The 15,885-nt window shown below is 36.4% G+C and overlaps 1 protein-coding gene across 1 annotated transcript in view; it reads right to left on the bottom strand.

The window, feature by feature from the left end:
• The window catches only part of DPP6 (dipeptidyl peptidase like 6), a 990,703-nt gene that overhangs the window by 332,915 nt on the left and 641,903 nt on the right, over positions 1-15,885 (bottom strand). The gene's annotated exons all lie outside the window — the stretch shown is intronic.

Here is a 15,885-nt window from a genome sequence, read left to right as displayed (position 1 = left end):
ATAGTCTTCCATGTTTTATTCCATTTGTCCTCCAATGCTCCACTGGCTACCAAAGCAGATGTGAGAATGTAGCATTTGAATGAATGACTGAAATTCCATCTTATTCATTCCTTCAATCAACTTTAGGCCATGATTTCTCTCTACTTCCTGGTTAGAGAACCAAATGTTAAGGAACGGATGGAATTTAGCATTGGGCTGCAATGAAAGGAAAATGAACTACTTCTCTGCTCTACAGAGGCACTGTGATGAAGTGGAAAGCAGGCAGGAGATTTGCTTCTCTCCTAATGGGGATGATGTAAAATGTACAGGCATCAAGGTAATATCACTGCAAAATACTTAAACATGAATTCTTGAAATGGCCCAAAGTTAGGGCATGAGTCAAGAAAGTGGGTGCAAACTATCAAGTAGATGCCTAGAGTTCACTGTGTGAATGAATGGTATAGAAATCACGGATAGAATTGTATCAGAGGATTTAAAACAGGAAGGAACATTAGAGATTATAGAGCCCATGGGTTCTTAACCTGGGGTCTATGAACTTGTTTATTAAAAGAAATTTTGATAAGTATTTAAACTGGTTTTCTTTGTAACCCTATACATTTTATTCTTATGCATTTAAAAACACTTTTCTGAAATGGGATTTATAGGCTTTATCATGGTCCCATAGGGGTCCATGACACAAAAAAAGTTAAGAATCCCTCATCTAGTTCAATCCTTAATTTTACACACCAGAAAGTAAGGGGTATGGTTTTATATATATATATATAGTAAATAACTGAGCTGGTACTCAAACTCAAGACCTCCTCTCTAAACCCCAGGCTCTTTCTATCACACCATGCCATGTCTTAAGTCAATGGATACAGATAAAAACAATGAAGTTGACAACAACATTCTGGAGGGATATTAAAAAAAAACCTTTGGGAGAAAGTTAATTTGGCCTTTGATGTGCTAATTAATTTTTGCTGTAATTATACTGTCTTTGAGGTTATGAGGCAGCACTTACCTTTTCAGGAAATGACCCAATGGCCAAAAGTTAGGCAACATCAAGGACTGTTTCAAGAAACAAGAATCAAGGATTCTACAAGTCAGAACCCATTTTGTCCTATGCCCCATGTCATCTCCCTCTGTAGACACATCTATAAACATAGCTATAGTACACCACAATAAATGATGCTTGGAATAGTGACCCTGAATCATCTATTCATTAAATTATGTTTAATAGACCACTTAGCAGGACAAGGAAGTGAATAGCATACTCTAGAAAGATTTTCAGCAAAAACAAACACTCATAACACACCACTTAAAAATCAAAATGCTCTGACACTGTATATTAACCCTTTATTTTGAAAGCTGCTGTCTGGAATGATTCCATCCTCACAGGATCTTGAGAGCTGAAATTTTATAGTACACAGCAGTATTTAAATGCCTAAGGAATAGTTTAACCTGAATGTGCTCCAGGATAATCACTAGATAATACCCCAGGGTGAAGTAAGGCACTTATTAGGTAAACCTGGTTTCCCCAAGGTCCTAAGAAACACGTACTTAAAATATGCTTATTTGGAAGACATCTTGCCAACCAAAGTATCTTCTATATCATCTACAATATGATTATGGGAAATTCTTCACTAATCAAAACTTCTACCCATTACATTGAAAAGCTAAAAGGGATAGATGAAATTGACTCTGACTCTTAGGTACCATGCTATAATGGAAATGAAGAATACTGTACTTTGAGACAGATCTGGAGTCAATATTGACTCCAATTCTTGTACTCTTGAGTGCCCCGAATATGATTCTGGGAAATCAATTAGTCAATCAACAAGCATTTAGGACATAACTGCTATGTGCCACATAACATTGTAGGCATTGTACAAGTCACTTCACTTCTCTGGGTTGCAGTTTCCTTACTTTATTCCAAATTGGAATAAATCAGGCATTCTTAACATTTTGTGTTAGACACCTTTTCAAAATGAGGACGGAAATGTTAAATATCACTTAGAGGATCAGTGAAAATAAAGATGCAATTATTTCCCCATTCAAGTTCATGGAGCCCTTGAAAACTATCCATAACCCCATCGGGTCGGGGGAAGTCTATGGATCCCAGGTTAAGAACTCCTGGACTAGAGAGTTTCCAAGGTGCCCTCCAGCTATAATAGTAATTCACAGAATGAATTCAGATGAATTCTTTGAAATTATCCTAACATTCAATTTAACCATTTCAGTGAAGATGTAATTATGTTCCATAGTCTAAATATTAAATGTATTTTAGCAATGTGTTATGAGTGAAAACTGCTGAACCAGGAATCAGGAGACTAGGGTTTCGATCCTGATTCTGCCACTGAGTTGCCAAAGGAGCTTATGAAAGTCATTTCCCTTTTCTGGATCCCATTTCTTTCATCTATTAAATAAGGGTTTAGTCAAGATCAGTGATTTTTTCTAATTTTAAAAAATTAAAAGCATTTTAAAATTAATTTTGGACTTAAATACATAAAGACACAGAGTATTTCTATGTATACAGCACAACACAAAAAGAGGATTCACTATAAAACCACAACTTTATGTTTCATACTGTTTACTCTCTTTCTTCTTTGGAAAAACTATATAAAAAGTACTACATGTTGTTTTCAAAACTTTTTTTTTTGCTTTCTATAATTCCTTCTAAATTTTTGTTTATTCTCTGCTGTGTGCTTTTTATATTTTTTCCTCCCTCTCCATGCTGCCCTAGAGATGGCTACCATTAAATTTAAAAATGTGTATATTTGTATGTATGCATGTATATATCCATACTGTACATACTATTTGTTGGTTATACATATATGTATGTATACCTAGATGTACTTTATATATCTATATCTCTATATAACCATACTATATATACTTCTATTTATCAGTTCTTCTTGTGGATAGATCAGTGATTCTTAAAGGTTTCCTTTCAGGGAGTCCATGAGGTCAAAACTATTTTCCTTGTGATACTAAGACATTATTTGCTTATTACAATACTCCCCTCTTTTTCCAATTACATATCTGTATGTGACTAGTCTGTCATAATAAACAAACCAAACAATATAATGCAACATATTTTATGGAGAAACAGATATAAGAATCCACCTATCTTCTATGAAGCTGATCATTAAAGAGATTTACAAAAGTATGTAAAACAATGCCACTTATTTCAATTTTTTGTCTTAGAAAATATATTTTTCATAAAACAGATTTAGTGAGATTATCATATAACAGGCTTGTTGTTATTTTAAATAAATTAATAAACATTTAAAATTTTTATCAGTTTAATTTCCAATATGGCAAATGACAGAACTCACATAACTAATCTTTTTGGGTCCTCAGTAATTTTTAAGACTTTGTGAAGAGTCTAAAAAGTTTGAGACCTATTGCATGATTATGCTTCTATGATTATAGATTCACTCGTTGAAACATTATCTATGCTGTCATATGCACACTCAATGAATCTGAGCATCTACTCCTTCAGAACATCCTCTTCCTCACCAATTTTGGGGAAGTTATTGCTGTATCAAGGTAGGGTTTGCTGTTTGCAAAGCTGCTGAGATCTCTTTAAAAGGACTGTAAATAAAGAAAAATTTCAAAGAGCCATGAACATGTGACAAGAGCATATGGCTCTAGATTTTTCTTTTATTATTACTAGAGTGATAAAGCAGCTATGATTCCCCAGGAGAAGCATAAGAACACTGGCTCCTGTGTATTAAATAGATGGCCACATGGAGGGATCCCATCAAAGACTGCTGTAGTATGATTCCAAAGTAGCTCTGTGAGCTGATAGAACAGCTTGGGAGGTAATGAAAGAAAGCCAGATGAGGAAAATTATGCTTTCTGCTCCCCCAAACCACTCTCTCTGTAAGCGGCTAATGCCAAACAGGACCACAGAGATCTGTTCTGGACTCCTACCATTCAGCTCCGCCCATGACAAGCTCATATTCTATATTCATCACAGGCTGATTCAAGGGTCTGTTTATGTTGAATACAATGGACTAGAACAGAAGAAGCCAGTCTTACTGCTTACTCCCAAGCTTGAGATTTGCAGTCTACCGTTGTGTACCTCTACAAATTTATTTGATGACAGGAAGCTGTGAAAAATAAGAGCCTTCTGTTATCTAGTTTTCCTTCTTTGCTCCTGCTAGCCAAAAGTACTAAAAGTTCAAATGAACTGTTAGGTAAATGTCAAATTATTCTGCGAAGTAAGATTATCAGAGAGCCTGTGGTGTAACACAATCCCTTACCTATCACCAAATGCCTACAGTAGACATTCCTCTTAAATCACATACCTAAAAGTTGCTTTCATATCCTTAATGCCAAAATCCCCACTCCCTTCTCCCATTAGCGACCCTGAAATCAAATGGGATCATTGAATGAATGATTTATTTATAATCACATTGCACTTTGCAAACTGTTCCTTTTTAAGGCAAAAATCTGTCAAAATATTCTTTGCCAAAATTTAGTTGTTAATACTGAAATCGTGGGCAGCTAGGTGGCACAGTAGATAGAATGCTGGACCTGGAGTCAGGAAGACCTGAGTTCAAATTGGGCCTCAGACAGTTACTACCTGTGTGACCCTGGACAAGTTACTTAATTCTGTTTGCCTCAGTTTACTCATCTGTAAAATGAATAGGAGAAGGAAATGGCAAACTGTTCTAGTGTTTTCTGTCAAGAAACCCCCAATGAGGTCATGATAAATGACTGAACAACAGCAACTAGAACGTGAAGCTAGGATGAAGAGCTCAAAGATGGCAGCAGAGTATAGGAATGCCCACACAAGTCAATCAGGTTTAGATAGATAACTGTCAGCTTACAAGTAGAGTGGAGCTGGGAGTCCAAATTCTGGTGAACGATTCAGAGTCAGTACGTACATAGGCACCCTAAGCCAGATGAAGGTAGTAGACCAGAAAACCAGAGAGGAAGATAAGGGCAAAGAAAACATGAAAATCTAAATAAAATGTTCAAATAGCAAGTAAAAAAAAGAGAGATCCAGAATGGAAAGGTGGGGCCAAAGCAGGTGGTGGACCAGAGTTAAGCTGTTGACATGAAGACTTTAATAACTAAGGCAATGCTGACCCTATCCAGGGAAATTTTAGTGTACTGGTCAGAGCACTGGAATAAAGAGTCAGGGAGACCTGACTTCAAATCCGGCCTGACATTAGCTGTGTAACCCTAAACAAGTCACTTAATCTCCCTTGGCCTCAATTTCCTTATTTCTAAACTGGGGATAATAATAGTAGCTATCTCCCACTATAAAGTATTTAAGTAATTATTAAGTGATTATAATAGTATACAAGAGGCAAGATGGTTCAGTCAAATATGTTTGGTCAAATCATACCCACATTTCTTATTCTTTATTTCTTTTTCTTCATCTTAAATTCTAAAATGGAATACTTATTTTCCCTCAAGTTTCCTATAATTTGCACTTCTTCAATCTGTTTCTGCTCATTAGTGAGAATAAGATCCAGAATAAAGAAAGTTCCCTTCACTATTTACTCTAAGTCAATAAACTGGTAGCCACTCACAAATTTGAGTCAGAGAACAGACACAAACAGAACTGTAGCAAATGGCTAGATAATTGGAGTCTCTCATCTTGCCTTCTGTTTCTACCTCTGCTTATATTCTCCTAGTGCCCTCCAGCATTTTAGTTATTAGAGTATATCTTTCATAAAACAGAAGCCTATCATCCTATTTCCCCTCTCTCTTACCCAATCTGTTCCTTTCAATCTTTCAAGAGTCATATTCTAGTTAGAGGTTCACCATGTTTGATACCCATACTTTGTGAATTTGTCTATGAATGCCTGAGGTCATGAGTTTTTTTTTAATTGGTTCCTTTCCTGGATTTTGTCTCCTGTGGAATTCAAAGCCACTCTAATGTTAGTCTTGTTTATTCAGGGTAGTTAATCTCTTAGTTATCTGCATACCCAGGCATTTTTCTCCAGCCCTCTTCCTTTTTGGTTTAAAGTCCTTTTGACTGGATTTCTAAGGACTAAATAGCCTTTTAGTAGCCCTTGTCAAACACATTCCATCCCTGGCCAAGATCCCATCATTATTATAATTGAATATGTGATACAGAAATTCAAATCCTGTTTCTCAGACATCCCTTTCTTACCAGTCATTTACATCCCCAAACTGCTTCTCCTTTGCTGTTGATTGACACAAGTGATGGATATATGATCTATTCCACCGAGATCTTCAGATTCTTGGCCAATACTTTATCTCCCTTAGAAATGCTTTCCAGATCCCTTATTTCAGTATCATTGATGCTCACATGTATTCAAAGTCGGGAGTAGTTATTAATTTTGACAAGTCTTAGTTAACTATTCTTCAAGTGTTGGATACATGTCCCAAATCTCTCTACTGTTAATGTTAAATTCACAAATAGCAGTTGTAGTAAATAACCTCTTGGTAAAAATGGTCTTGTCTTCCTTTGAGCCTTCTTGCATGATCCTGCACTTGATAACATGGATAGATTCATATCATTACTTGGAAGATAAAAAGCTATTCCTTCTTAATGGGATTAGTTCTCTCTCTTTGGGAAGAATCTCAAATCTATTATTTAGTTCAAAGCATACACCGTTCCTTTTCCCTTTTTTTCTGTGCCAGCTTGGGACATTACTAGAACAATCTCTATGGTGAATTAATATGACCACAGTGACTTTAGATAGCTCCTTACTTGAACATTAGTTTTAATCTGAGATCATAATCCCTTTACTTTATATTCTTAGAGAATCTCAAAAGCTTTCTTTTCATTCACTGTTGCTGCTATCATCATTATTATTAATTTCCACATTGCATTTTATGAGAATTTTTGTGTATGACTTAGAAAATCTTTTAAAAATACAATATTTCAGAATTGGAAAAATGTAGGTCCATGGGCAGTAACTAACTCAAAGTCACACAGCTCTTCAGGGTCCAAAAGTCATACTTCCTGTCTTATGATTTAGTATTCATGTTATTACCCCATTTCTTTACAGATACATCATATATAATGCTCTAAAATCACAAGACCTGCATTTGCTATTTTTTTTAACAGATATTGTTTCATTTTCTTGTCAAAACAACACTCTAATTATGGCATATATCAGTTTCATTTGGTATCACCTCAACACAAATGGCTCTCAATTTGTGTCTTCAGCCTCCCAATTTTCCTAAGCTCATGGCCCACATATCCAACTATTTTGCTAGATGGTTCATCTTGGATCCCCCATTGCTACCTTATGTGGTTACAGTAGAAAGGACACCAGATTTGGAGTCAGAGCATCTTGGTTCAAATACCCACCCTGCCACTTTCTACCTGTGCAATTTTAGGCAATTTAGTAGGCCTTTTTGAGGTTTTGTTTCCCATTTGTAAAATGAGGGTCTGATATATACACATATATGTATGTATGTATGCATATGGGCTCTAAGGACACTTCTTATTCCATAGCTATGATTTTATGCCCCAGACTCCAAGAACTCATCTCACACTTGAGAACTACTCTTCTTGTTACTTGATCTGTAGTGCTACAATTTCAGTAATTTAAGCTCAAAAATATCATTCATTTTTCACACTTTCTTTATCCTCCCATCCCATTTCATAGTCCATCAGTTTTAAAGATCTACTGATTCAGTCCTGAATGTCTCCTATCTATCACTGCCTTCCCAACCCCTCTGCCATATTACCCCCTTCATACCTTGATTACTGCCTGGTTTGATTATCATAATAATATTATGACATGACTCCTTCCCTCTAATCCATCCTACATGTTGTTGTCAAATCAATCTTCCTCATGGAAGATAGACTGATACCACTCTCTTGCTCAAAGATCTTCCACAATTCTTCACTGCCTAATGAATAAAGCCCAAATTTGATAGCTTGGTATTAAAGGCCCTCAACAATAGAGTTTTATAATCACTCCATTACTATACTTCAAGTGATTTCCCTTTATGTACCCCATAAACAACAAAAAAATGGAATATGAGGCACATGGCAAGGACAACTAATCATTCCCTGATGATGTTCTGTATTTTCCTTCCTCTATGCCATTGCTCATTCTGTTCTATATGCTTGGAATATTCTTCCTTTGATCATTTTCAGTTGAAACTATGCATAGAAATAGGGTTTTGAGCTCTACAAACCACTTTACATCTCATTTGATTTTCAAAATAATAACATGAAGTGAGTAATACTAGTATTATACTATAATAATACTAGTATCTCCCTTCAGTTGATAAGGAAATTGAAGCTGCGAGGCTCAAATTAAGTGACTCACCTAAAATCGCAATTACTGTTTTTTAATTGGGATTCAAACTTATGTGTTCTACCTCCAAGTTTATTCCTTGCAGATACTGGTTCTTAACAGTATAACCTTTCACATGTCTTCCTTTCATGGACTAATTTCTACAGTTATCACTGAAATATGCTTTTAGACTGGGTGACATGAATTTCATAGGTTTAGAGGTGAAACAGACCTTAGAGATCACCTAATCTAACCACTTTTTGTCATATTAAGGAAAATCAAGCCAAGAGAATTGAAGTGATTTACACAAGTCACAGAAGCAGTGAGTAGCACAGAAGAGATCTGAGGCCAAGCCCTCTAATTCAATTTAATGCTCCATTCCCAGCTCCATGGATCTACTTTTGGGTGGGAATTCCTGGCAAACACAAAGGGACAAAACTCCTTTTCATAGCTAAAAAGCTAGCTCAGAGAAAACTATTGGTCAAAGCGGTCTTTGTACCAACAGTTGCCTAAACTTTCACTCTCAGATTGCCAGTCAGTTGCACTGCCAACTGAAATACCCATGCTTTCAACAGTGAGAATGATAATACACATTAATGATCTTACATGATTTTGTGGATTATTTTACATGAAATTTTTCATATCCAGAAAAAGGGATCTGATTCCCCAAGACGCTCAAACTCACTGAACCTCAGTTTTCTCATTTATAAAACAAAGGCAGTTAGACTAGGAAATCTCTATAGCCCTCTTTAGATTTAAATACTATCATCTCATTTTAAATACCTAGGATTTCTTAAAAATAAAATTGTAAATGATTGAATGTTTCCAATTACAACTGTCTTTAGAAATACCCAGCCCATGACTTTGAATTTAGACACATGTGAAAACATGCAAAAGGAGAAAAGAGGAGTTGTCAGGAGAAAGAGAAGATATAATTAGGATATCAGATCAGAACCCTGAAAGGAAGAAGGCAGGGAAAAAGCAAGAGAGAATTAAGACCGAACAATTTTCCAATACTGCGTCTGTGCTGACAAACAATTTGCCTGTATGGATGGGAAATGCAATCAAATCTCCAGGCAAATTGAATTGAATCACTAAGTAGAAAGAATAAAACAAAAAATGTAGGCCATCAGGAGTGGGTGGTACAGATAAACTACATTTGCCAAGCATGGCAAATACAGGATCTAGAGCACAATCCTAACACAGGCCTTCCAGTTAAGGTAGACCTTAAAAGTCAAAACACAATAATGATTAACAGTGCTACTTTAAAAATAATAGGGAAGCCATAGGAAGTCTAACCTGTCTGCTCTCTGCTCTAAAAGTAAGCTTGATTGAAAATCCAGGATCAGGTATCATCCTCAAACAACCAAGAGACACAAAGAAAGTATCTTTTTGAAGAGCATTAAGTCCAAATGCTTTGACTTACACAGTAGGTGCTGACTAAATGCTATTTTTTCTTTCTTTAAAAGAAAAGTTTCAGGTCTCTGAACTTGATTTTCAGATAGATAAATGAAAAAAAAAGTTCTCTTATAGTCATTGTTTTTGAAAAGTTATCGTGATGCCTCTTTCCTCAAAATGAGTCTTGCCCAAAATATTCAAATGTTGTGAGCCATCAGAAACCTTGAAGGATGTATTTTCCTTTTCAACATGTGATTTTGTATGGCGTTTGAATGCATGAATCATTGCTTCTTTCTTTTGGCCTATTTAAGAATAGGAAACAAATGCTATAAAACCTTTTACTTAGGGCTGAACTAAGCAGAATTCTTAACTGATTGAAAAACAATTTTGGGAATTAACCCAACGACGACAAGCTGATATTAAAGAGTGATATGAAAATGAAATCTTACAAAATCCCTTCCAGGACTTGTCTTGAGGTAAGTATGCATTCAATTCATTCCCCCATAGCTTTTTGTTAGGTGTGGCTGTTCCATTCCATGAGAATTTATATAATATTATGCTATGGATTTAGAGGTGCCATATCATACAATTCCTTCATTGTGCATATAAGGAAGCCAAGGGCCATGGATGTTAAAGGATATCATATATAGTCACACAGGTAGAAATGGCAGAACTAAGATTTGAATCCAGTTTATCTGACTCCAATGTGTTTTCCACTATATTATGCTTTGAAGCCCACCAACATGGGAACACAACTGAGTCTGAGAGGATATTGTGAAGGAGATTGAGTTTTACACTGGACTGAAGACTGGACCAAATGATACAGATATTGCATATAAATTAACTTCTAATTCTAAGGTTCTATGTTTCCTTCTTGACTGCCTATGTAAGAATCTGTTCCCCAAATTCCTTATTCCAGTTATGTATTGAGAATGATGATCCTAAGGGCCTGAAACATTCCAAAATATTAAAGATTCAATTCTGTCCAGTGCACTCTGCTGACTAAGGCAGGACATGGGACTCATATATTTTAGAGAGTTGCTCAGTAACAGAATCTGATACAAGTTTGAATTAATGGAAAACTCTAACACCTCATTGCCTAAGCATTCTGGCATGTAACCTCATCTCTTTGGGGGTGTTTTCAAATCTTCAAAATGAGCCCTATACGATCTGAAAGCCTTCTCCTAATTCCAACAGCCTATGAATTTTATGAGCTTTCCAGTTAATTGAGATTTTACTGTATGTGGCAAATTAACTAGTTCCTTCAACAAGGACTTTTTCCAGGTTCCCATCTCTTGGATACAGATCATTTTTCCAAATAGATATCAGGCTGCCAGATAACCATTTTAAAAATACTGAAATGCTGGAAAAACCAGAAAAGACTACCTTACACCTACAGCATTAGGAAACTTGAGTTAGGAACACTCAAGGCATTTTCTTGCTTCACCACTACATTCTTCTACTAAGAAGAGGAAGTGACATTGCTTATTAGCTCTTGAGTCAGTTTCTTAGAACTCTTCCCTGTAGCTCAGAGGCTCCAGGGAAAGATGACTCAGTGTCTCAATATGAGATTGGCTACTTAGAGCAGTGGTTTGCAAACTTTTTTCATCATGGACTCATATTAGTAAACTTTTTTTTGATTTATACTCTTAGCTTGTGCTTATTTATTCATTTATAAATTGCATACAATTACTATTCTTCCAATAATTGTATATGTTGTAAAACACATACAACATGAAAACTGAAAAAAAAGAGGTGAGATAAAGATGAAATAGAATTTAATCCTAGAATCAACAGTAAGCCACTGGAGTTTACTGATTAAGGTAATGACATGGTCAGTAAGGAAAATTCCTTTGGCAGGCATGTGGAAAGAAGATGGCTTGAAAAGGGGAGACACTTGAGACAATGGGATAAGTTAGAAGGCTATTGTAGAAATCCAGGTGTGAAGTGATGAAGTCCTGAATTAAGGTGAGGGCTGTGTGAATGGAAAGAAGGGGATAGATGCTAGAGAAGCAGAGGTAGAAACAATAATACTTGGAAAACAATTGGTTAAATGATGTAAGGGAGAGTTAGGAATCAAAGATTACATTGAGGTTGCTAGTGTGGTTGATTGTAAAGATGGAGGTGTGCTCAACAGTAGTAAGGCAGTTTAGAAGAGGGGTAAGCTTTTGGGAAAAGATAATACGATGAGATCTGTAATGCAGATTATAACCTGTTCATGCCTGTTTATCCTGTGTGACTTATTCTGTTCCACCCAAAATTAAAAGGAAAGAGATGGGCTTTTACTGGTAACTGCTCCAAAGAATGGAGTCCACCATCCCACAGATACCCGTGCTGCTGAAATGAGGTAAATCTTGGGAAATGGGTAGAGGGAGAGAGGAGTCTGGGAAGGGGAATTTCCCCAATGACATTTGTGTAGTTGCTGTTGTAGGTTTCCAGGAGGTAGTATTGAAGTTATACTTCCCTGAAGAACCATTACCCAGGTCAAAAGGTGGGAGATAGAGATGAAAGAGAGTGAGGGATTGTTTTGAGGATAAAAGTAGGAATGGTTATGTTAGAGGCAAGTCCAATGTTTGGCCATTATCAGAGGAGTGGGATGTGACTCACCTTCCCACTCTGACTGAACACGCATTCATTGAGGTCATGCCATTGACCCTTGGGAACCTTGCACCCTCTTTGGAGACCCCTAGCTTAGAATAACAAAGTGCTACTTCAAATGCAGCCCATGTATTTTAAGAAAAAATGAAGGAAAAACTGAGATTGTTGAGTTTACTTAGATAACTAGGAACCCTCAACTATTCTAACAATTAAAAATGTCCAACAACTACATCACTTTCATTTAGCTATGGCCTTCTATCACTAGACATTTCCAAGCAGAGACTAAATAGGCATTGTTCAGGAGAACTTTCAAATGTATTCATACACTGGGTGGAAGGTTAAACTCGATAATTTTCAAGATCCCTTTCAACTTACAGACTTCATGGTTTTACCCAGAAAGAGAAAATGATTAAGGGACCATAGCCAATTTCTTCCTGCTCAAATTTTTTCATGGACTTCATAACATCTACAAAACCAATTTTAGATCCCACTGTCAGTCAAGCATTCAAGGCCATGTATATTTTGTGATGCTTATCTTTCTCAACAATTTATCTCAATATCATTTGTTATTCCAACTTCTTTGTATACATTCTAAATAGTAATCAAACTGTTCTTCTAGTACCTTTCTGTGCCTTTGCTCATTCTGTTTGCTGTGCCTAAAATGTCCTGTATGACAGCATGGAACAAAGTAAAGAACATTAGATTTGCTATTAGAAGACATGGTTTCAAATTGCAGCCTTGCCACTTACTAGCAATGTGACCTCGAGCAAGAAACTTCACCTCTGGGATCCTCTGTTTTTCTTTTTTTTTTCTTTTTTCTTTTTGGAGGGGGGGAGGCAGGGCAATTGGGGTTAAGCGACTTGCCCAAAGTCACAGGGCTAGTAAGTGTTAAGTGTCTGAGGTCGGATTTGAACTCAGGTCCTCCTGACTCCAGGGCTGGTGCTCTATTCACTGAGCCACCTAGCCACCCCAATCCTCAGTTTTTGCAAGTATAAAATGAGGGAGTTGGACAAGATAGCCTAGACTAGGTTGTAGATGATCCCCTTTCAGCTCTAAATTTACAATCCTATGGCCTCTTTGCCTGTCTGATTTCTTCAAAGCCAAATTCATAAACCATCTCCTCCATTAAATTTCCATTTATCCATGCCCTCTTCTCTTAGTAACAAATTTTTTCCTTAAAATTCACATAATGCTTTGTGTTTAACACCCTAATAAAATGGATTATAATGAATTATAGCTTTGCATAGGCCATATTCCACTATTATTGTTGGGTTGTTTCAGTCATGTCTGACTCTTCAGGACCCCATTTGGGATTTTCTTGGCAAAGATACTGGAGTGGCTTGCCATTTCCTTCTCCAGCTCATTTCACAGATGAGGAAACTACAGTAAACAGAGCTAAGTGACTTACCCAAGGTCACACAGCTATTCAGTGTCTGGGGCTTGATTTGAGCTCAAGAAGAGAAGTTTTTCTGATTCCAGATCTGGGACTCCATTCATTTCACCCCTCAGATATTCTACTGGATTTCCTGCATATTCTCCTACTAGATTTTAAGACATACCATTCATATACTATACCATATCATACCATATATGTTACTTAAACTTTATTTTCCCCAATAACCAATATAGTGCTTTTATTTTTTTTACCATTAATTTATTTCATTTTGAATTTATGGAATAAAACAAGCATTTCCATAACATAGTATGCTAAAAAGACATGATTGCATATGAAATTTCAAATCCATTATGTACAACTTGCTATTCCTTTTAAATATAAAACAAAGTGATCTTGTAAGTTTTTCTTCTTTTTTTCCCCTTTTTTCTTCCTTTTCCCTTCCCCTACCCTAGGGATGGCTATCATTAGACACACACATATGTATATATGTATATGTATACATATACACACATGTTTATATACACACACATATATAGTATATGTATGTAAAATTTTTATACATACTTCTATTTATGATTTCTATTTTGAATGAAGGAGAATTAGTTCAACTGAAACAAAGAGAATGAGGACACAGTAGAATTCAGAGCAATATTTCTCCAAAATGAAAAAGTCATGGCTAAAATGTCAAAGATATGGTTAGGGAAGTGAGATAATGTGCTATGAAAAGGCATAAATCCAGAGGAACTGAGAAAAATGAACAGAAATGTGACTGGACCCCAGGGGATAGGGGGACAGTTAGAGGAGCAGAATGGCAAGGAATAAACTGGAAGGATATGGGGGCAAGTTAGCAAAGACTGAGAAGAGATAAAACCATGATGTGTGCATGTGTGTGTATGTGCATCTGTGTGTGTGTTGCAATGATAACTAGAATGAAGATGTTTCAAATTAAAGAAGTTGAATAAAGCCAAATTTCTCTGGCTTAAAAGTTGTCCAAAAAGGGAAGTATTTTTATAGATGACTTATCTTTTGACAGTTTTAAAACCTTCCATTTACCAAATAAAAATCAATTCTTTGGGGTGCTGGTCTGCACCATCTAACAGTCCCATTGGGAACTTGACAATGACAGTCAGTCCCTCTCTGGATTCAGGAACTTGCTTGTGCAATCCAAGATCGAGAGAATGGCCACTATCTTTGGAAGGCCCTGAATTTTGAAGATGCCCTCTTCTTTTGTCATCCCAGGATTAATTTTTTTTAGTTAAAGGACCCTTCCAGTCCTATAACCTCAGAAACATCCTCCCATGCCCTTGGTCCAAGAGGGAAGAGACAGTGACTTCAACATCAAAGAATATGTAATGCGCAGTCACATGTGCATAGCATCCACTAATCAATGTGTCATCCTAGTCCCTCCACGCTCTCTTCAACAACTTGTACTCTTGATTTTATTAATTAATTTCATCAATCATGATGATCATCTTTACTGTGCAGCAGATGCTCTCCTTCCTGGAGTGTCTCGATGTATCCTTCAGTGGAATGACTAATCGCTGGGGGGAGGCGGGGGAGATCCCATCCATATCATTCTTTGAAGAATTAAAACAAATGAGCACAGCTCTAATTATGGGGGTTGGGGTGGGAGTTCTGTCTTCAAAGGAAGAAATCATGTGCTAACTGTATGCTAGAACCAATTCTTTACCACTTCTGATATTCCCCATTCAATTCTACGTGCACATTTTAAGAAGGCTAAGATAGTAAAGGGCTCTGGGAAAGCATGTCCTATCAGGAATGGTTTGAAAATCTGCAGTGCTTAGCCTGGAAAAGAAAGGAATAAGGAAGAATGTGAAAGATGCCTCAATTAGTGAATTATCATACAGAACACTGTACTTGAAGTGTGACACAATGCAGAGAGAGTTGGGTTTGAACAGGAAGTCTAAGGCTCAAATTCTCCCTCTGATACATATTGACCTCGCAGGGATCTAGGTAGCTTTATAAGATTGTAGGATAGGTGCCACTCTGCTTTGGTAGAGGCAATTTTCTCATTTGTGAGTTACCTATTGCAATGTAATCTCAGGTCAGGTGATTATTCCATGTGGGAGATTGGGGCAGAATCATTTTGTGCTTCTGTTAAACAATTCAACAAACATTTATTAAGCTATCTGTTAGGATGGGATGATAAAAAAAAAAAACTGACATTACTTGCCCTCAAGCAGTTTATATTTATATTCTAAAAAATCATATTTATTATATCAAATGTATAGATTATGTTGTATT

The sequence above is a fragment of the Petaurus breviceps genome, unplaced genomic scaffold, assembly GCF_028583685.1.
Source record: "Petaurus breviceps papuanus isolate PSGF00001 unplaced genomic scaffold, PetGlider_PUasm1.0 115, whole genome shotgun sequence".
Lineage (NCBI taxonomy): Eukaryota > Metazoa > Chordata > Mammalia > Diprotodontia > Petauridae > Petaurus > Petaurus breviceps.
Note: the sequence above shows the minus strand (reverse complement) of the source record. Positions and strands in the feature narration are given on the sequence as shown.